Source organism: Felis catus, chromosome B1 (genome assembly GCF_018350175.1).
Source record: "Felis catus isolate Fca126 chromosome B1, F.catus_Fca126_mat1.0, whole genome shotgun sequence".
Classification (NCBI taxonomy): Eukaryota; Metazoa; Chordata; class Mammalia; order Carnivora; family Felidae; genus Felis; species Felis catus.
The window spans coordinates 44,258,825-44,280,193 of record NC_058371.1 but is presented as its reverse complement, the minus strand read 5'-3'; the positions used below and the strand labels follow the sequence as shown (position 1 = coordinate 44,280,193).

General features: G+C 37.8%; 1 protein-coding gene across 7 annotated transcripts in view; it reads right to left on the bottom strand.

Annotated features, from left to right (window-relative positions):
• Window positions 1–19,408, bottom strand: part of NSD3 (nuclear receptor binding SET domain protein 3) — a 117,063-nt gene extending 97,655 nt beyond the window's left edge. For 3 of the 7 annotated variants that reach the window (XM_045055555.1, XM_045055557.1, XM_045055560.1), the window contains exon 1: window positions 4,285–5,006. The gene's annotated coding sequence lies outside the window, so the exon portion shown is untranslated. Of the gene's footprint in view, window positions 1–4,284; window positions 5,008–19,297 lie in introns of those variants that run through there. The other 4 variants (XM_045055558.1, XM_045055561.1, XM_045055556.1 and 1 more) reach the window with 3 other exon arrangements.
• Between the last annotated feature and the right edge of the window lie 1,961 nt (window positions 19,409–21,369).

Below are 21,369 nucleotides of genomic sequence, written 5' to 3'. Positions count from 1 at the left end.
GAGAGAGGGAGGCACAAAATCTGAAGCAAGCTCCAGGCTCTGAGCTGTCAGCACAGAGCCCGACGCGGGGCTCGAACCTACAAACCATGAGATCATGACGTGAGCTGAAGTCAGATGCTTAAACAACTGAGCCACCCAGGTGTCCCTGTAAATATTTTAATATGAGCTATAACCACTAACTAGTATTAGTGAAATACCACAGGCTGTTTGTTAGGAGCATGCATTTAGAACTGACTGTACAAATTTGCTTTTTCCTTCTTAAGAAAGGTCACGAATTAGGCTAGAAAGTACCTGCACTCTGATTATATGTCCAACACAAAACCAAACTAGCAGCAGGTTATCAGGTCACTAAGAGGAAAACACAACAAAACAAAATTTGCCCCAATTATTTTTAAACGTTTTCAAAAGTTACTTTGTAATCTTACTATATTTTATCAAGTAATCTTTTCATCAGATCAGAATAGAAGACATTTTATTAAGTGCTAGAAATACAGTATATAAACACATCACACAAGAGTCACTGACTGACAAGAGATTTTTTCCCCAGGAAACTAAATATTTACACAACCGTATTTAATATGAAACTCATTACCATGAATCTAATAATTCTACAGGTGTATATAAACTATTAACATATTAGGGATATTTTTCAAAGCAGTAGGTATATAATGAAATGAATCTCTGTTTTTTGTTTCAGTGTATAAAAACTGCAGTCACTACTAATGATATTGAGAAACTATCATAACATTATCACCACTGAGCATAATACATAAGAAGAATCTAGAACTCTAATAAAATGACTTTCCTTTTTTTTTTAAATCATGTACAGACTAACACAAAGCCTGTATTAAAACAAAATCGGTTTACATTAGAATGCCCAGCTATATTTGAGGTGTCTTTGAGTAACTTCAGCATTCTGAGAACTGCCAAATGTGTTCAGATATCTGAAATTCATGTTTATTTTTAATTTCCAAGGCAAAGGATAGCAGTGCCATCTTTCATCATGGAAAAAGCAACCAACCAACAAAACCAAACCATGTTGACCCTCGAACAACATGGCAGTTAGGGGTGCTGACAACCAGTGCAGTCCAAAATGTGTATATAACTTTTTTTTGACTCACCAAAAACTTAATTACTAACAGCTAACTGTTGATCTTACCACAACATAAATATACATTTTGTATGTTATACATATTACATACAGTATTCTTACAATAAAATAAGCTAGAGAAAAGAAAATGTTAAGAAAACCAAAAGGAGAGGGGCGCCTGGATGGCTCAGTGGGTTAAGCGGCCAACTTCGGCTCAAGTCATGATCTCACGGTCTGTGAGTTCGAGCCCCACATCGGGCTCTGTGCTGACAGCTCAGAGCCTGGAGCCTGTTTCAGATTCTGTGTCTCCCTCTCTCTGACCCTCCCCCATTCATGCTCTGTCTCTCTCTGTCTCAAAAATAAATAAAAAACGTTAAAAAAAATTAAAAAAAAAAGAAAACCAAAAGGAGAGAAAATACATTTGCAGAACTAGATTTATCAAAAAAATCTGTGTACAAGTTGGCCTGCACAGTTCAAACCATGTTGTTCAATGGTCAACTGTACTTCAATTCTAGAAGAAGTACTAGGTACTTTTTTTTACATTTTGTTAATTGTTGTATGCCTATCCCTTAGTGCAGTAAGTAAATGAGAAAGACTGCTAAATGAAATACAGAGATGACAGAAAAATCACATCTCGGCCTTTTGGCTAAGATCAAGTGCAGAGATGACAGAAAAGACCAAAGAAAATTATAACTGTTGTTTTACTAAATACTCATTTCCAACCAAGTAATGAAGACAGAAGAAAATACATTTCAACTATCAAAATATAGTCAAAAGTACAGCCCAAAATCACAGCATTAGTGTTTGCTGTAACAGGATTTCAACTTCATAATCTAAAATTATGCAGGTAATTTTAATGTGTAAACCTTCTTTGGAAACTTCATCAAACTGCTGTGTTATACTAATCTCTAAAATTATTAACATTTCTCAAGAGCCAAATATGAGTTACCAAATCAAATTTGGTCTTTAGTATCTAGGCTTTCTGTAACTCACTGATTAAGAAGTGATCCAAAATTCAAATATATGACTGAGAACTAGACTAAGAAGGCAATACACTTATCAATGAGTTCACACTGTGAAACAAGATTTCTCAACCTTAGCACTACTAACATTCTGGACCAGGTAATTTATTGTGGAGGACTGTCATGTGCATTGTAAGATGCGTGATAGCCTCCTGGCCTCTGCCCACTAGATGACAGTAGAACCATCTGCCAGTACTAAGAATCAGAAAATATTTGTCTCCAGACTTTGCCAAATGTCCCCTTGGATGCAAAATCACCCCAGGGTTGAAAACTACTACCCTAAAATGATGTTCACTAAAATGTAAATGTTTACTATCTCTGAATGGAATTATGGATACATTCTGTTCTTTTTTGCTTTATCTTTTGCTTTTCTGTATTTTTTAAAATGAGTATAAAAGTTTCAATACATTTTACAAAAGAAAAAATATAATTCACTAATTATTAATCAAGGAAATACTCATTTATTCAGTTTGTACCCTAGTTTTTAATGACTAGTATGCACAGATGTTTTCCCAAATATGAAATGTTTCTGAGTATTCAAAATGTTTAACAAAAAAAAATTCATCTCAGAATACACCCAGATTTTAATCTATATAAGGATTTCTTGAAATTTCAAATGAAAAATACTTTAAAGATGCTTTAAGTAAAACAGGATCATTTACTGAGCACTTTTGATGTGATGTTCCAAGTGCTTGGCAAGAATTACAACATTTAACCCTCAGAAAAACTAAAGTGAATGTTAGCATCTCCATTTCACAGATGAGGAAACTGAAAAACAGCTTAGGTGTCTTGTCCAAGGTCCCACATATAATAAGTGATAGAGCTGGGAGTCAAACCCAGGCAATCTTACCTCATGACCTGCACTCTTTACCACATGCTATACTCACTGACCATTAAACCACTTTCTGTCATGTCTGTATTAATTCAGAAAGGCAATGCTTACTGCTTCAGAAAACATCCCTTGTTACTATAATTAACAAAATCAGTATCTTCAACTTGCACAGAGGCTGTGATATAATAATGCCCCCCCCCCCCCACATGCCCACATCCTAACCCCTAGAACCTGTGAATGTTACCTTATGTGGAAAAGGGACTTTGCACATGTGATTAAGGATCTTACCAATGGAGAGAGCATACTGGATTATCTAGCTGGGGCCAACGTAATGACAAGGATCCTTATAAGTGAAAAGGGGAGGGAGAAGAGGCCGGAAGACACTACACTTCTGGTTTTGAAAGTAGAGAAGGGGGGCGCCTGGGTGGCTCAGTCGGTTAAGCGTCCGACTTCAGCTCAGGTCATGATCTCACGGTCCATGAGTTCGAGCCCTGCGTTGGGCTCTGTGCTGACCGCTCAGAGCCTGGAGCCTGCTTCGGATTCTGTGTCTCCCTCTCTCTCTGACCCTCCCCTGTTCATGCTCTGTCTCTCTCTGTCTCAAAAATAAACATTAAAAAAAAAAAAAAAAAGAAAGTAGAGAAGGGGACCAGAAGCCAACGAATGCAGGCAGCCTCTGTAAGCTGGAAAAAGGCAAGAAAACAGATTCTTCCCCTAGAGACTCCAGAGGAATACAACCTTACTGATGTCTTGATTTTAGCCCTGAGAGACCCATGTTGGACTTCTGACATCCAGAAGTATGTGATAGTAAATTTGTTGTTTTAAATTTCGTTTGGCATCTAGGTTTGACATCATTTGTTAGAGAGGCAACAGGAAACTAATAGAGTCTTCTCTGAAAGCATTTCCACTCACTTTGTTGTCCTTAGTTCCACTAACATCCCTATAAAGCACAAACAGGGAGGAGGGGAATTACCATAGATCCATTAACCTAAGATTTGGAGAATCTGAAACAGAAATATCACTCTAAAAAGTCTTACCCTATTACAACACAAATATTCCTGTGTATGGATACAAATATAGTAATGTGACCTACAATTTGTCCCTGGACAGCCAGAAAAAGCCATTAGATTTAAATTGCTGGTAGGGTGTGGCTGCCACCTTTTATACATGCAGAAGAAAGGAAATACTTCTTCCCATTTTGTTGGCACAGTCACTGCTGCTTTCTATGCTCTAGAGTTTACTTTCATTCTAGTCATAGATGTGATACAAATAATGAAATGGCAGTAAAGCCATTCCCAGACAGGACACAATGTTATAGGTCGTTTTATTACTAAAATACTTACTGTTTTTAAGATCTTCAATTTCTGGCAACTAAAATCACTGGGCCACACTGGGTTTTGTGACCGATTTTCACAAAAATATGTAGAGGGAGGTGGAGAAAATCTGCACTAATAAAGATAGCACTCTGGTAAGAACCATATTTTAAAATTCTGCTAAACATAAATGAACAAGTTAAAAAAGAAAAGCCTCACACAGCCATCCAAAAATACTACAATAAGCCAATATGTAGTGATGAATAACCTCTGATGAATAACCTCTAAGTGGAAATGTATTTTGTAAAGGTAAAATAATAAGTTCCCTAAATAAAAAGGCTTTCATTCACATCTTAAAACACTGTTTAACTATTTAAGAGTACGTATAGAAATAAATAGTAAAAATAAAATCCTTTCCACACTTACCTTGTTGACATTTTAAAATTAGAAATTAAATCACCTAATTTACTGTAAAAGAATATTTGATTTCCAACAACTTGGAGATAACTCAAATCATTATTAGCCAAATACTGCTTGTATCAGTTAAAGTGCCTATGTCTGCTACCCAGCGATGTTCATTCATAGATCATAAGTCAAAACATACTGGAAAATCAGGAGCAGGTAGTTCTCCTACCATTTCAGCCAATGGTATATAAATGACTCTGAGTAAACCCCTTCATCTCTAAGAAGTTATGAAATGAGGCTGAATACTCAAAAACTGACCGTGTAAATATTTTCTCATTTAATGTTTTTATTTATATACTTGTTTATTTATTTATTTAGAGATAGAGAGTGAGCAGGGGAGGGGCAAAGAGAGAGGGAGACAGAATCCCAAGCAGGCTCCACAGCATCAGCACATGAGATCACAACCTAAGCCAAAATCAAGAGTTGGGCACTTAACCAACTAAGCCACCCAGGGGCCCTGACAAAAGCCTGTTTTTAAAATAAGAGTTCACAGGGGTGCCGGGGTGGCTCAGTCAGTTAAGCGTCCGACTTTGGCTCAGGTCATGATCTCACAGTTCGTGAGTTTGAGCCCCACATCGGGCTCTATGCTGACAGCTCGGAGCCTGGATCCTGCTTTGGATTCTGTGTCTCCCCTTCTATCTGCCCTTCCCCCACTCATGCTCTGTCTCTCTCTGTTTCTCAATAGTAAATAAACGTTAACAAATTTTAAAAATAAATAAATAAAATAAAAGCTCACAGAGAAACATTTCTATACAAAATCATTCTAAATTAATCACTTTAGGGGTACCTGGCTGGCTCAGTCGGTGAAGTGTCAGTTTAAGGTCATGATGTCATGGTTCGTTGAGTTGGAGCCCCACATCAGGCTCTGCACTGTATCAGTGTGGAGACTGCTTAGAAGTCTCTCTCCCTCTCTCTGAGCCCCTTCCCCACTTGCTGTCTCTCAAAATAAATAAACTTAAAAAAAAAAATAATTACCTTAAATTACCTACACCAGCATCACTAAGATAATCAAAAGCTGAGTCTCACCCTGCCTATTCCCAGACTCCAACTGGCATGTTATTCCAAATATTTATCTTATTCTTCACAGAATCCTTTGTTTTGTTTGTGAAATGGTTCATTACTGAACACCAACTATACAGCAGATCTTGTTCTAGCTCTGGGAAATCAAAGGAAATAAGATTCTAGTCTCATGGAGCTTAAATAAACCAGAAAATTTCAGATAGTGATAAACTACTATAAAACAGGGTAATAGGATACAATGACTGAGGGGCTAGCCTGATTTAAAAAAAAAAAAAAAAGGCTTAATCAAAACCAGGAATTAGTTATATAGAAAGATTTAAAGAAGACAAGTGAAGAAGTGATCATTAGGCATATCTTTTATTTCAATTTCTCTTTGTTTCAGAGACTTCTGAGATATGGCAATAGCAAAAAAATTTAATAATAATTTAATCAAATGTTCCATGTAACATGAAAAGTTTAAGTCTGAAATCTTATTTAACCGTAACTATTCCAGAATACTACAGAAATAAAATTATTCTGTTGGTTGGCAGTCTATAGTCACTTAATTGAATCAATTAAAAGAATTTTTAAAAACACGTTAGCTTTCAAATAGCTATTACTAAGTTGTTTTCTATGACTAGATTTAGTCACTAAGACACTGAGTATTTTGGAAAAATGAGATTTTAAAACCCGACTCCACAAAAACACACAAATAGATTGCAAGAGCAAATAATGTGAAAAATATGTCCACCTCTACTTAATTCTTTCCTTTATTAAGAATATCTAAACCTGGGGCACCTGGGTGGCTCAGTCGGTTAAGCATCCAAGTCCTGGTTTCAGCTCAGGTCATGATCTCATGTCTCCGGAGTTCAAGCCCCAAAATGGGCTCTGTGCTAACAGTGCAGAGCCTGCTTGGGATTCTCTCTCTCTCCCTCTCTCTCACAATAAATAAATAAACTTTTAAAAAGTTTTTTTAAAAAATATTTTTAAAAAATGTCTCAATCGGTGCTAGCCACATGTGGCTATTTAATTTTAAACAAATTAAAATTAAATAAAATTTATCAAGTACATTAGCCACATTCTAACTGTTCAATATCCATATGTGGCTAGTGGCTGCCATGTTAGACAACACAGCTATAAAGCATTTCATCATCACAGAAAATTCTATTGGACAGTGCTGATATAAATTATTTTTCAAAAAAAAATTATTTTTCATATTTGAACTAAACAAAAATATTCCAAAGAAGCTTATAAAAATAAGGTTAATCATAAACTTTTTACTTTTTTTAATGTTTACTTATTTTGAGAGAAAGAGAGCGAGTGAGCAGGAAAGGGGCAGAGAGGGAGAGAGAGAATCCCAAGCAGGCTCTGCACTGTCAGGGCAGATCCCGATGTGGGGCTCTAATTCACAAACTGTGAGATCATGACCTGAGCCAAAATCAAGAGTCAGATGTTCAACTGACTAAGCCACCCAGGCGCCCCAGTCATAAACTTTTTAAAGGAATGGGTGAGTAGTACTGTGAAGCCAGAAAGAAGTCACATAAGAGGTTTAGTAATCAGATCTATATTCTAGAATAAGACAGACTGAGATAAGTCTGGGATAAGCAAAAACGTACTCTGACATCCGTCTTTCATAACGAGACTTGAATTTTAACTCTGATTCTACCTCTAATTTAGCTGTATGAATTCTGAGGGATACAGAATTAGGCTTTTGTGTATATCTAATAGCAGAGGTTAAAAATCAGATGATCCAGATAACCTGAAAAGGCCCCAAACAATGGAAAATGGGCTATGATTCCTCCTAGTTATCAATAAATAGGTGTACAGTTTGGATTTTCATGCTGACAGAAATATATGTGGTTTAAAAAAATTAACTTTAAGGTCTTACCTAACATTAACATTACATAAAGATGTTCATTATTTGAAAGAGCAATTATATGAAATTGACAACCAATATCTATTTACATAAATAAAATTTTAGGGGGTAAAATCAGCCCCATATTTCTTTCTACCAAATTCTCTAAGTAAATAATAAAGGTGCATTACAGAAGTGGCACATTTTCTTCTAATTTTTATTTTACTTTTTCTGAGTCTATACTACTAATAAAAGAGCAACACTATTTTTAAAAGCGTAACTGTATTACCCCACAATCTATTTAACTACAGTGTTACTGCCACAAATATTTTCTGAAATTTTCACTTAAAATTTTTCCACAAAAAATGTGTGGATAAGGGTCAAGGATATTAAAATATCCTGTATTAGGAAGTGACCTGCATGAAATAAAACACAATTAACTCATGAAATACAAACAAAACAAAAAAACCCCACCCTATATTGTATTTCAATGGACTAGTAAGTGTGTCATTGAATACAATTATACAGATTTCATTGACTATGATTTCATTGTTATACAATAGTTTAGGATGCTTTGTAGTTCTTATTTTTTCCTGACTAAACCTCAATACTATTGAATTGCCTATACCAATATAAAACTTACTAGTAATATACCATATTTCCCTTATCTACTGGGTTTAACCTCGATGGTCTTCACTTTGTTCTTGACCCCACCCGGCACAGCAGACATGGTATTAACACTTGAAGAAAATTTAGATTATTTTCCAATCCCTTCCATCAAGGGTATTGACTCATACTAAAAATTACTACAAAATAAGTAACTCCAATCAGTCATCTTGCTCCATGCACTATGAAATCTAGTAAACTAACAAGCTCATCCACATATTTTCCTACCTCTTTCACCAACAAACTTTTAAGTTATAGTAAAATGATTAGAGATTGGTTCTCAAAATTTTGTAAATGTTCAAATTTGACTTTACCTTGTATTCTCCATTCACCACAGCAAGACAAAAAGAGAATGCATCACAGAACTGATATGTGGCTTTTAAAATACTAAGTAACTTATTATAATATCTAAAATAGTAATTTACTAAGTTTATCTTTCCTATAAAGACCAGTTTTTGGTTTTTGGTTCATCAGGTTTATCACTTTAGTATTTTAGGATCAATTGTATTCAACATTCCATTTCAAAATAAGCAATAAAAGTTAGGACATAAGACACTTCATACCATATACTCAAATTTTACACTATCAGCTATTTGCTGAATCAGAACACTAAGCATTGGTGAAGCTATAGCCACCATGCTGTTGTAATAACAACAGTGGAAGTAAATTTGGACTGGAAAGTTAACTTCATGTTCGTACTTGTACCAGCATGAATTCTTACAACTGGGAAACACATAACCCATGCAAAGATTCTATTCAAGTATTAGTTAACATTCACTTTTAACTTCTTTGAAACTGAGTTTAGGCCAGATGAATTCATTTCTTCATCTATTAAACATGGGACTAAAGTCTAGTTCATTTTGCAAATATTATTTTTCTTATATTTAAAAAAAGTCATCGGGGCACCTAGGTGGCTCAGTCTGTTAACTCTCTGACTTTGGCTCAGGTCATGATCTCGCGGTTCATGGGTTCAAGCCCTGCATGGGGCTCTGTGCTGACAATTTGGAGCCTGGAGCCTGCTTTGGATTCTGTGTGTCCCCCTCTCTTTGTCCCTCCCTGCTCATGTTCTGTCTCTCTCTCTAAATAAACATTAAAATAATTTTGGGGGGCACCTGGGTAGCTCGTCAGTTGAGCGTCTGACTTCGGCTCAGGTCATGATCTTGCGGTCCACCTCAAGCTCTGTGCTGACAGCCCAGAGCCTGGAGCCTGCTTCAGATTCTGTGTCTCCCTCTTTCTCTGCCCCTCCCCCACTTCACACTCTCTCTCTCTCTCTCTCTCTCTCTCTCTCTCTCTCTCTCTCTCTCAAAAATAAATAAAAATGTTTAAAAAAATGTTTTTAAGTCATTAATTATCAGCTATGTGCCTGGTCCGGTTCCAGGTACACTCTAGCAGTTCTAATTTGGATCACTATAACTCCAAAAAGTAGATATTTTCATCTCCAGGGATGACAACACTGAGCCTTAGTTGTTAAGGTGGGACTCTTGCTCTATACTCCACAGGCCCATGGAGTTGGGGGAAAAAAAAAAAAGATGTTTTGTCAAATGGCTTAAAGCAAACAGAATGACAGAACAACTTTCAGGGTGAAGGTCACTTAAGCAAAGCAAACCTCTCTTAATAAAAAGAAAACCATACTCTCTTTAGGGTGACAAGTTTGCTATAGTTAAATATACAGGTATAGCACACTTTCTATAGCCATTTTCTAAAATAAAGTGTTTCTAAATAAAATTTGAACGAAAAGAAACATATTTTAAACCATATACAACACTCTCTCAATAAAGGCATCTTGACTGGAGAATGATTTTATAATTTGTAAAAAATCTGCCACATACTTTGTTTCATAAACTCTGTTATGTCAGGATTTCTGAACATAGGATATGAGCATCTTCATCAGTAACTTTCTAAACTCACTCATAAATGGATATAAAGTGTGTGTCAGTCAATTATATCTCAATAAAGGTAGAACTAAAATTTGGGGATGCCTGGGTGGCTCAGTCTGTTAAGCCAGCTCAATCTCAAGGCTCACGAGTTCGAGCCCTGCATTGGGTTCTGCGCTGAGAGCATGAAGCCTGCTTCAGATCCTCTGTCACCCTCTCTCTGCTGCTCCTCTGCTCATCTGTTCTCTCTTTCTCAAAAATAAATATAAAAAAAAAAAAAGCTGGAAATAAAATTAAAAAAAAATGGTGATCACAAAGAAAAAATGTTATCACATAAATGATTGTATTATTATACATTTGCACTACACTTTAAAAACCACAAATTTAACAAAGCCTTTCTGATATTGCTCGGAGTTTAAACTAGCTCAAAATTTTCTGGAAATGCTCTAAAATTAATTGTGGTGATGACTGTACAATTCTACGAATATACTAAAAAATGCTGCATTGTATACTTTAAGTGGGTGAATTGTATGGTATGTGAATTATTTCTCAACAAAACTGTTATTTAAAAAAACCCTTCTGGAGAACCAACTGGCAATACGTGTTAAAAGCCTTTGAAATGTTCATATCTGTTACGTAATTCTATTTCTAGGAATCTGTTGTAAGGAAATAATCACAGTCATAAAGGTTTTTGTTTTTTAATGTATAAGGATGTTCATCAAATCATAATATCCCAAAACTGCAAACTACCTAAAACACCATCAATAGAAGAATGGTAAACAGATATGGCATACCCATACAATGAAATTAAATGTCAATTCAAAAAATCACATTCTCAAAAAATTAATTTCACAATAAACCATGTTACCAAAATAATATTAATGTACAACTGCAGTTTGTTAAAAAAAATACATAGATGCATAAGAGAAAACACTGGAAAGATATAGAACAAAATGTCAATAGTTACTTCCAACTGGCAGAGTTTCAAGTGATCTTAATCTTCTCTATATCTGACTAGTCTTCAATTTCTCTACAATAAAAATCCTTTCATAAGTTAAACATAAGTGTTATTTTTAAACTAGTAGCCACTTTGAAAAGTACATATTTTCCATTAAAAAATAAAAACAGGGCCATCAGCATTTCTCACGAGTATTATGTGTGTGCATGTATGTATATGTGTCCAATACCTTAATTAATACACTAACCTCATAGTTTAAAACCTTAACTAATTCTATCCCCAATAAAATAAATTCTAATGATCCACGCTTAATTTTACAGGTGTTAACACAGAAACCACGAGCTGGCCAAAAGCGTATTAACTCTACTTCATACACAAAGCCAAACTACCTAATCTAGGTTTAAAACATTATTATATCAAATCACATTTGCTTCCACATCTAGGAAAACTCAACATGTATGTTCATTTCAAGATTTAAAATAATTATTTATCATCTTTGCTAGGGGAAAATTAGCCAGAATAAAAAAGAACAACATTCTACGGCATTACAGGAAGGAATTCAAGGGTATGGTAAAGCACAGCAAAAAGTTTCTCATCACAACCAAATATGAAATACTATGTGCTAACGTATTTGGATTCTGCAGAAATCATTAAAAAAAAAAAAAAGCTTAAAAAGTAACAAAATTACAATAACCAAATAAAGATTTTACTTTATGTACGTAGATATGTTCCAAAAATGTGTTCCAAAAATGTCTTTTCCAAAGTCCACACTGCAGAATTTTATGCAAGTATACTGTATGCAACAGGTAGTCAGAAAGGAAAAAAATTCAATTTTCTCTGTTATCAAAATCCTCGAAAATCAACATTTAACACTTCCAAACATATAAGAAAACAGTCTGCTAAGACAAAGGAGCACCCTCAAGTAAGTTTCTTCAGTTTCAAAAAAATTTGATTCACCTAGACAAAATACAGAAAAGATAAGAATCAAAAGGTATCAAGGATGAAGTGTCAAAACAGAATGTCACTACTGATTACTTCTCAGGTTAATACTTCTTGAATAGCTACATTAATGTGAAAGCAGGAGAGTCAAAGCAGTTTTTATAAAATAAGAAACTTAGCTTAGGATATTATTAATAACTCAAATTTGATATTTTCTAAGCAGAAATCATTGTTAGAGTTTGCAAATTAATCTAAAAATCAGTAGTCATTAAATTCTTCAAAAAACTGTAAGAGATGAACTCTGAAAAAAACATTTTGTATAAAATGGCATGATTCTTACAGAATTTAGTGTCATTTTTTGTTTCACATTCATTAATATAGCACTAAGATTTCAAATCACTAAATGACTACACTGGTAGGAAACTTGTTTTTAATTGCCTAGATAACCCTTTTGATAGTAACAGTAACTGGTGATTCAGTTTTTACATTTCCTGACCCCTCATTATTAATTTTTCAGATTACTTTCAGCATACTGTTATCCTGAAAGTCCAACTACCATCAAGGCAATAACAACTAAACCAATGAAGCAGTCTCTGTAGTTTTCCTTAAAGGGTTTATTACCTGAGTGGTCACTACATAATGTTTACTTTCTAATTATTTGTTTATACTGTACATTTAGGGTTTTTTTTTTTTTAATTTTTTTTTCAAGTTTGTTTATTTATTTTGAGAGAAAGAGAGAGTGGGAGGGACACAGAGAGAGAGAGAGAGAGAGAGAATCCCAAGCAGGTTCTGCACTGTCAGCACAAAGCCAGATGTGTGGCTCAAACTCACGAACCGTGTGAGATCATGACCTGAGCCAAAACCAGGAGTCAGACGCGCAACCAACTGAGCCACCCAGGTGCCCTGTACATTTAGGTTTTGTGCTTTTTTCTTTATATGTCATATTTCACAACTTAAAAGTTTAAAATTGTTTCTTTCTTAAGGTGTTTTATGTGTATGTGTTTAAATGTACAGTTTTCTTAAGACTCTATAGCTAAGAGATATTAGTTACACAAGACTCAACAGACACAATACTGTCTTGGCTACAGCCAAAATGCTGTAGTTAAAGGCAAGCCTTTAGTTAAAGGCAAGCCTCCATACAAGACTTCTTCATCTCAAATCAACTTGATAAACCAAGTTTTGTTTGACTCACAAAATCCCAGGAATACATACATTTCCTAAATTTAAAATATCCATCTATGTACTTCAAGATGTATGTATATACATCATACAAAATTCAAAAAGCATGTTCCATGGTAGAAAAACACTTTACTGTTATTTAATGTTTATCTATTAAAGTAAGGATAATGCAGGCTATGAAGAAAAAGTCAAGAAACACACATTTTTTTAAAAGTGTCTTTTTTAAGTAAGCTCCACACTCAACGTGGGGTTTTGGAACTCACGACCCCAAGATGGAGAGTCGCATGCTCTACTGACTGAGCCAGCCAGGCATCCCTAAAAAAAAATTTTAAGTAATCAGACAGAACTCTGAAAACCTTATTCTACCTAACATGCCAATCTACTCGGCCTAAGGATTTCCTGAAACCTCAATTTTCCCATCTTTAAATTTGGGTTAACTAATTTTTATGCTTTCCAACTTCACATTTTAAAAACAAGTCCAGTCATCATGTAGGAATTCAATCAAACATCTTAGAAGATGTCATAAGTGCAAGGTACTATTAGATAATAAATTCATACATTTATACAGTTAAAATGTAAAGGATACAAAATTTTTTCATTTTCCCTTCACTTTCTCCTCAATGTAGCTCTAAATCTACATGAAAAAAGGAACCTAGTAAAAAAAAAAAGTTACAGATCCACATCTTAATAAATTTAAAAATAAGTCAAGAATCATTTTTCAAGGAGCTTTGCAAATTCAAAATCTCATCGGTAGGCAGATATATTTTAGGAGTAATAACACATATCCATGTAGTGAGAACTGAACATTCTCTAACTTCACAAAACTTTAAATATGCCTTTTACCTTTATTTTATGCCACACTGTGCAGGCACAACATAATACGAAGTGTTTGAAAGTACTTACTAGATACTTAGTAAAATCAACAATAAAAACCAAAACTAAAACTCTGTAAGCTTTTTAAAAACGTGTTGGGTAGTTGTAGTATAATCAATTTCTTAAATCTACCTTTATTAACATTTATAAAAAGATTAGCCTGCACAAATAAAGGTGACCATTCATTTAAAAACTCAAATGCTGGACATGTTGTTTATTAACAAAGGAATAAATCATCTTAGTTGCTCTTTCAAAAAATAACAGACTCTACTTTTTTTTTTTAAGTAAAACTAAAAACAGCATTGTATCAAGAAACAAAGTTTATAGACACCAAATTCTAAATCTTTTTAAGGCTTTGATAATTCTAATTTTTAAGTGTCTAAAACTGACTTTGTTTCAAAAGAATCCAATCAATAAGTATCCATGGTAACTTATTTTCTTCTTGACAAAAATAATTAAAAATAAAGTAATCAGTGGTGCCTGCTAAGATCTTTTAAAACTTGTTTTCAATGAGCTATTTTTAAGCTCATTTTTAAAAACTTACTAGTGGGGCGCCTGGGTGGCGCAGTCGGTTAAGCGTCCGACTTCAGCCAGGTCACGATCTCGCGGTCCGTGAGTTCGAGCCCCGCGTCAGGCTCTGGGCTGATGGCTCAGAGCCTGGAGCCTGTTTCCGATTCTGTGTCTCCCTCTCTCTCTGCCCCTCCCCCGTTCATGCTCTGTCTCTCTCTGTCCCAAAAATAAATAAATAAACGTTGAAAAAAAAAATTACAAAAAAAAAAAAACAAAAAAAACACCAACTTACTAGTGACTCCATTTTCTTTCCAAGTTCCTTTCTAGGACCACAATGGACCTCTTATTTTTTTCATTTCACTGCTATTTTATTTCATTGATAATTTTATTAAAACAGGAAAAATTCTGCCAAAACCATTTCGTTACCCAAAACACAAACTCTAAGATCCTTAGACAGGGTTCATTTATGCATGTAAGAATGCTTTGTGCATATACTATATGTACAACATAGTGAACAAAGTATGAAAAAAAGAAACAAGATCCTTTGCCTCACTGCAACTTAATCCTTTTGCATTCATTATATTAAACATGCCTACCCTTGAATATTCCCCTTCACCTTGAGCTTTTACAGAGAGCTCAAATACCTTCATAATAAATGAAGTAATGTGGTGTAGTATAAAGAGCCAGGTACAGATCTGTCACCAAAGGAACTTAACTTCCTTAGGCCTCTGTTTTTTCTCTTATAAAATAAAGTAGTTGGATTATATCTCTTCCATTTAAATTGGCTGTTAGGTACTTAATTCAGGACCTGCTATACTACTTACAATAGTAAAAATAGTTAACATCCTGTTAATCAATATTCCAAACAATAGAATACTACATGACCCTTTAAAAAAAAAAAAAAAAAGTTGTAGGAGTGCCTGGGTGGCTCAGTCAGGTATGCGTCTAACTTCGGCTTGGGTCATGGTCTCACAGTTTGTGAGTTCGAGCCTGGCACTGGACTCTGTGCTGACAGCTCAGAGCCTGGAGTCTGCTTAGGATTCTGTCTCCCTCTCTCTCTGCCCCTCCCTATTCATGCTCTGTCTCCCTCTCTCAAAAAATTAAAAAAAAATTTTTTTAATTAAAAACACTTGTAGATCAAATATGTGCTAATTTAAAAGGATGTCCCAGGTAGCCTATTAAAACACAAGAACAAAAAACAAAAACAAAAACCCCAAACACCACAATAGCAAATGCAGACAGTATGACCCATTTTGAATGTATTTTAAGACAGATATACATATGTATGTACAGATATTTTCTAGAAGAAATAGAATATATGGAAAATATCTATAGATATTTTCAGAAGAAACTTCAAAATGGTTATTGGGGGAAATGGGGTGCTAACTTTTTTTTTTTTTTTTACCTCTTAGCCTTTTATAATATTTGAAAAAAATTTACATAATGAACATGTATTATCTTTATAGTTTTTTTTTATCTTTATAAATTTTTTAAAAGAAACTAAAAGACCTGCCGATCCAGGTTATATAATTAGAAAAGACCTGGATTCAAATACTGGCTTTGCTAGTTACCATCTGTGTGCTGTTAAGATACTTAACCTCAATTTCTCCATCTCTAAAAAGGAGTCGATAGTACCAACCTCATGCAACTGTTGGTAGGATAAAAGGAAATTATACGTGTAAGGCACTTAGCATAACATACTGTAAGAAGACAACTATTAGCAGCTTTGCTATAATTATTATAAATATCATAAACTTCAGAAACTGAGTGTCTTTAGAATCAGATTTGACAATTCACTCAAGGAGGACCATCTCAAAGGCAACCAATTTCCTTTACCCAAAATTGAATCAATCTGATTAGTACAGGAAAGAGCATATTTAGTAAGATTAAAAAAAAAAAAAGCTATCACAGGTAGCAGGTGGGCTGACAGACACGGTAATCACAGCAAAGTCTGGGTTTTAATTAATTATTATCTAACTAGAATAGCCTTCTTCATTATGTGGATACCTATCCAAAGAGCCAGAATACTCAATACAGCTAGTCAGGGGACCCTGCTTTTGACAAAATCCTGAATACATAGGAATACACTTTTTTAAAAAAGTAATTCAAGCTTCCAACATGAGTTTTTTTCTTCTTTCAATATACAAGAATTTCTCATTTTCCTAAATTTATGGCAGTGATAGTTCATGCACACAATTTTACCAGTTAATTACAAATAACATGTCAACTGAGTGGAAGATATAAAAAAAAATGAGATCTCCATAAAAATTAATTCCAAAAAAGCATATTGAATAGTTTTTTTTTTTTTTAGTGAAACTTTTCCTCACAGAATTTTTTAAAATTTGGGCTTAGGGGCGCCTGGGTGGCTGAGTCAGTTAAGCGGCCAACTTCAGCTCAGGTCATGATCCGGTGGTTCACGAGAGCCCCACATCAGGCTCTGTGGTGACAGCTCAGAGTCTGGAGCCTTCTTCGGATTCTGTGTCTCCCTCTCTCTGTTCCCTCCCCTGCTTGCACTGTCTCTCTGTCTCTCTGTACATCAAGTTTTGAATCTGGCCTTTAAACTAAAAGTACTCTCATAAAGTATTACTCTAACAATATTCAATTTAATTTTTTCAACACACCAAGAACACCTCCTCAACTTCTATATAACAACTGAAAGGATATTGCATTAAGATAGATTAAATCAATATGCAGTACAACTGGTTTGAGTCTATCATATTACAATTTTAACACACCTTCCTGGTATTAGAGAATAGTTTCAAAATCAATACGATGGATTAAAGTTTGAAATACCCCAATTACAACTATAAAACAAAAATAAAAGGTCACACACACACACACACACATTTAATCCTTTTCAATAGGAAAATAGGCTCCACTTAACAATGTATCTACTGTAAGTTTGTCAGGATTTAAACCTTTAGAACAGTAACCATGTCAAATTACACAAGCAGTTACATTTTAATACATTAAAGCGTTATTGTAGCTTTCCTGAGAGTAACCTGAAGTTCTCACCAAAAAACAAACAAACAAAAATCCGGCACTTCACTGAGGCTCTAAGAACTGCATGCCTACTTCATAGATCATTACACTGTGCTGAGCTGACATCTGGAGACTACTGACCTGTACCCATGAAGCAAAGAGAAGGGATGGAGGAGAGAGAGCGTATTAAAAGAAAAACACTTAACACACCCGTCACCTATGAGCATGAACTGTTGGTAACATCATTGTAAAATGCACCTACTTCTAATTTTCCAACATTCAAAATACAGCAAGAGCATAACCTACCACAAGCAGCTCTTTCTACCCCTTCTCACCCCCACACAGTGCTTTGCCAAGAACACAAGCCCAAGAAAAATAACCGATGCAATTTCCTTGTTTACTTGAAGAATTTCAGAAAACATGCTGACTGCTTCCGAAGCTTCTAAAACAAATGAATTTTCAACATTTAAGAGTTTTTATGATCACATTTGAAATACGATAGCAATGATCCCTTCACCCAGTCAACATACAGTGTCAACTTTATAAAAAGGGTTAATTTTACACTGCAGTTCATTAGCATGCCTTGTTTGCAACCAGAAGGAAGAGGGAAAGGGGGTGGGGGGAGCAGCAACACACACAAGATGGAAAACATCACTACCTCCTTTGGTGGTTATGAATAATCTTAAATTACCGCAAGATGTATGGGAAGAGTTCGCGAATAGAAAGAAAGGGGGCTGACAGTCTGAACTGGCCCCTTCCACATTCGTACCGCTGTCGGAGAGAAGGAATTTATTTACACTGCAGTGCCTGGCAGCAAACATGGCTGCCCCTACCCCCTTTAAATCCGAAGAGTCTCCACTCCCTCAGCAAAACCATCAAATTATGGCCATGTCTCTGCTGTCTTGACACCGTAACACTAACACATTTCCTCCTCCCCCCAAACAGCAAAACCCCACACCTCCTCATTTCACAACAATCACCACACTAGAGCCACTAGCTTCTTCTCCGTTCTCTAGCCTTGAAAGAAAAGGCCCAGAATACACAGAAATATAGGAACAAAAGGCTTTCCCTTCCTTTAACAACCCCCTTCCCCTTCTTTTCCTCCCACTCTGTGAGGCTTGGTCGGTAGCTCTCCCCCTTCTCAACACTCAGGGCATTTCCCTCCCATGCCAATTCTAAGTCTTCCAGTTTCCCGAGTCTGCGTCCTGTCTTCCTATGCATCCTGTCTCAACAATTTATACCCCTTTTCCTAACCCACCGTTTCCTTTACTTCCATCCCCTCGTTTCCTCTCCTGATGCCCCATTTCTCCAGACAATTCTGTCCCCTTCCCCCAGACTCTTCAAGTTTCCACACTGCACCCCCAAACCTAGTTCAGTTCAGCCAGGTCTCTAATCTCCAAACCTAACTCTTCTTCTCGTTCCCTGCCCCTCCCCCGTTCCATCTTTATCCCCGCCCCCATCCCACCTTTACTCCCAATTCCCACCTCAGCGCCACTCCATCGCTCATCCCAATCCTACCTCCTCGGCCCCACCTCCCAGTCTCCACACCCCCCACCTGGCCCTCTGCTCTTCCTACTGAGCTCCCCTCGAACCCTGTCTGGCCGCCAGCTTGTCCTCCCATCCCTGTTAGGGTCTCTCTCTCTCTCCCCGGGTCCCATCCCTACGTCGCTCCCTCCTCGTCGTTCCCTCCTCAGCCCTTCCTTCCAGCACACACGCATACACACACAGACGCACTAACTTTACCTTCAGTTTGTTCCATTCTAACCCCCCGGCCGTGTCAGTACGATCACAGGAGAGACACGGAGGCCCGGAGTGGGGCTGGGGTGCGGGCAGCCGCCGGGGCTGCGGGGGGAGGAGACGGAACCGAGCTAGGCCGCATGAAATCCCCGGGCTAGATTTTCCTCGCGCCGGACGCCTCTGCCATGGCTGCCGGCACCGAGGAGGGCCGCGGCCGGCCAGGCCGGGCGTGAAGCTGAGATGAGGAAGGCTGCGGGAGACGGGGTGGCCAGGGGCGGTGGAAGGATGATGGGGGGTCGCCGCGCAGCCGCTGCTGCCAGAGAGAAGGCTGGGGCTGGCGGCCGCGCCGGAGCAGCAAGGTCCTCGGGGCTCTACTCGGCCTTCGCACGCCTCTCCGCAGCGACCAGTGGACAGTCCCCTTCGGTCTCCGCCTCCGTCCTGGTCGCCGCTCCCGCCGCCGCCGCCCGCTCCCGCCGCCGCCGCCGCCGCCGCGCACAAAGCCCCCCCACCCGGGCTCTCGGAACGCCGCCGCCGCCGCCGCCGCCGCCGCCGCCGCCAAATCCTCAGCCTCTCATTGGCCGCTGGCCGCGGCGCCTGCCGGGAAATGCAGTCCCGTGTTTGGGGGCAGGGGGTGCGAAAGGAGGAAGAAGGTAGTCAGCGGGGCGGAGAGGAGCTGCCCGAGAGAGTCTAGACGAGAAGTGAGACCGCAGGCGATAAAAGCAAAGACAGGAAGGAATGATACGAAGGGGAGCTTAAAGAAAAAAAAAAAAAAAGACTTTAGAAAGCTAGGTTAAAGGTTGGGCCTGTGAGGTAAAATTGTGTTCGTGCGTGTTCTGATACTTATTAAATAACAGCACATAACAAACAGCATATGGTACTCCTCAGAGTGACACTGCTGTACACTCCTTGGATGTTAGAAATAACCTACAAACGAGTGCCCGGTTAAGATGACCGGGAAAGAGAAGAACGATTTATGTGCAGCCTTGGCTGCCTTCTGTCCGACAGCTGTCAGAGAAGAGCTCCCTATTTCACGGGAGTCTGTGTCTGGGATCCGTGGCCAGCAATTTCAGTTTTGAGCCTTGGGGGACAGTCGCTCATCCAGCCTCGGATGTGAGCCCCGGATGCCCCACCCCGCCCCCACACCCCGTCCCGCCCCACAGTCTCAAGCCGTGGCGGCATCTCAGTCAGTCGCTATGAGGAAGCGCTGACCTCCCTGGCAGACACCGGGCCCCGCACGCCTTCTTCCTGCTCGCACTGCGGGCCCGGAGGCTTGTGGGTAACCAGGAGGACGTCGTCAACGCCGACTGCAGCCCGGACCCCAGGGACCGAGAGGGCTCAGTGTCCGTCACGTGCCTGGGTCCTCTGCTGCTCACAGCCAGACCTTCGCTTCCAGGGACGGGAGGGCATTTGTCCTCCACAGAGCTCACTCAAGCTTGAGAAGGGGAAAAGAGACCCAAATTCTCTGTGACCCTCTAAGCGCTCCCCTTCTAGGAAATTTATGTTGAACAATAGAAGGTGTGTGACATAGTAAAGTGGCCTTGCAGGAGTGTGCGAAATTTGGTGATATTTCCTGGGGCCTGGTGGCAATGACTGAGAATGTTGCAGCACAAGAGACGTGAACGTACGAAGGAAACACAGCAGCAGAGAGACAGCGAAACCTATCCTCTGCGTTACGGTCTGAGAATAAAGCCGTATCACTACTAGATGTTACACTCTGCACCGACATTATAGTTCTGGATCTGTTTGGCACGGCCACAAGAAATTCCTGATATTTTTATCTTAAATACCATTTAAACAAGAAATTAAAAGATTCCTACAGATCAATTGTTTTAATGATTACTAATTATGTTTCAGGGTTTTAAAAACATAACCCTGTTAATAATACTGCAGATGATATTGATGTGTCTCATTATTGTCAACCATTAACTATTTCTAAACCTATTTCTATGGTTTGTGCAGTACCAAAAGTTAAAGGAATCAATCCGAATCTATTTTTGTTTACTTTAAATGTCTTTTTAGAACACAGACATCTTATGGGGCGCCTGGGTGGCACAGTCGGCTAAGCGTCCGACTTCGGC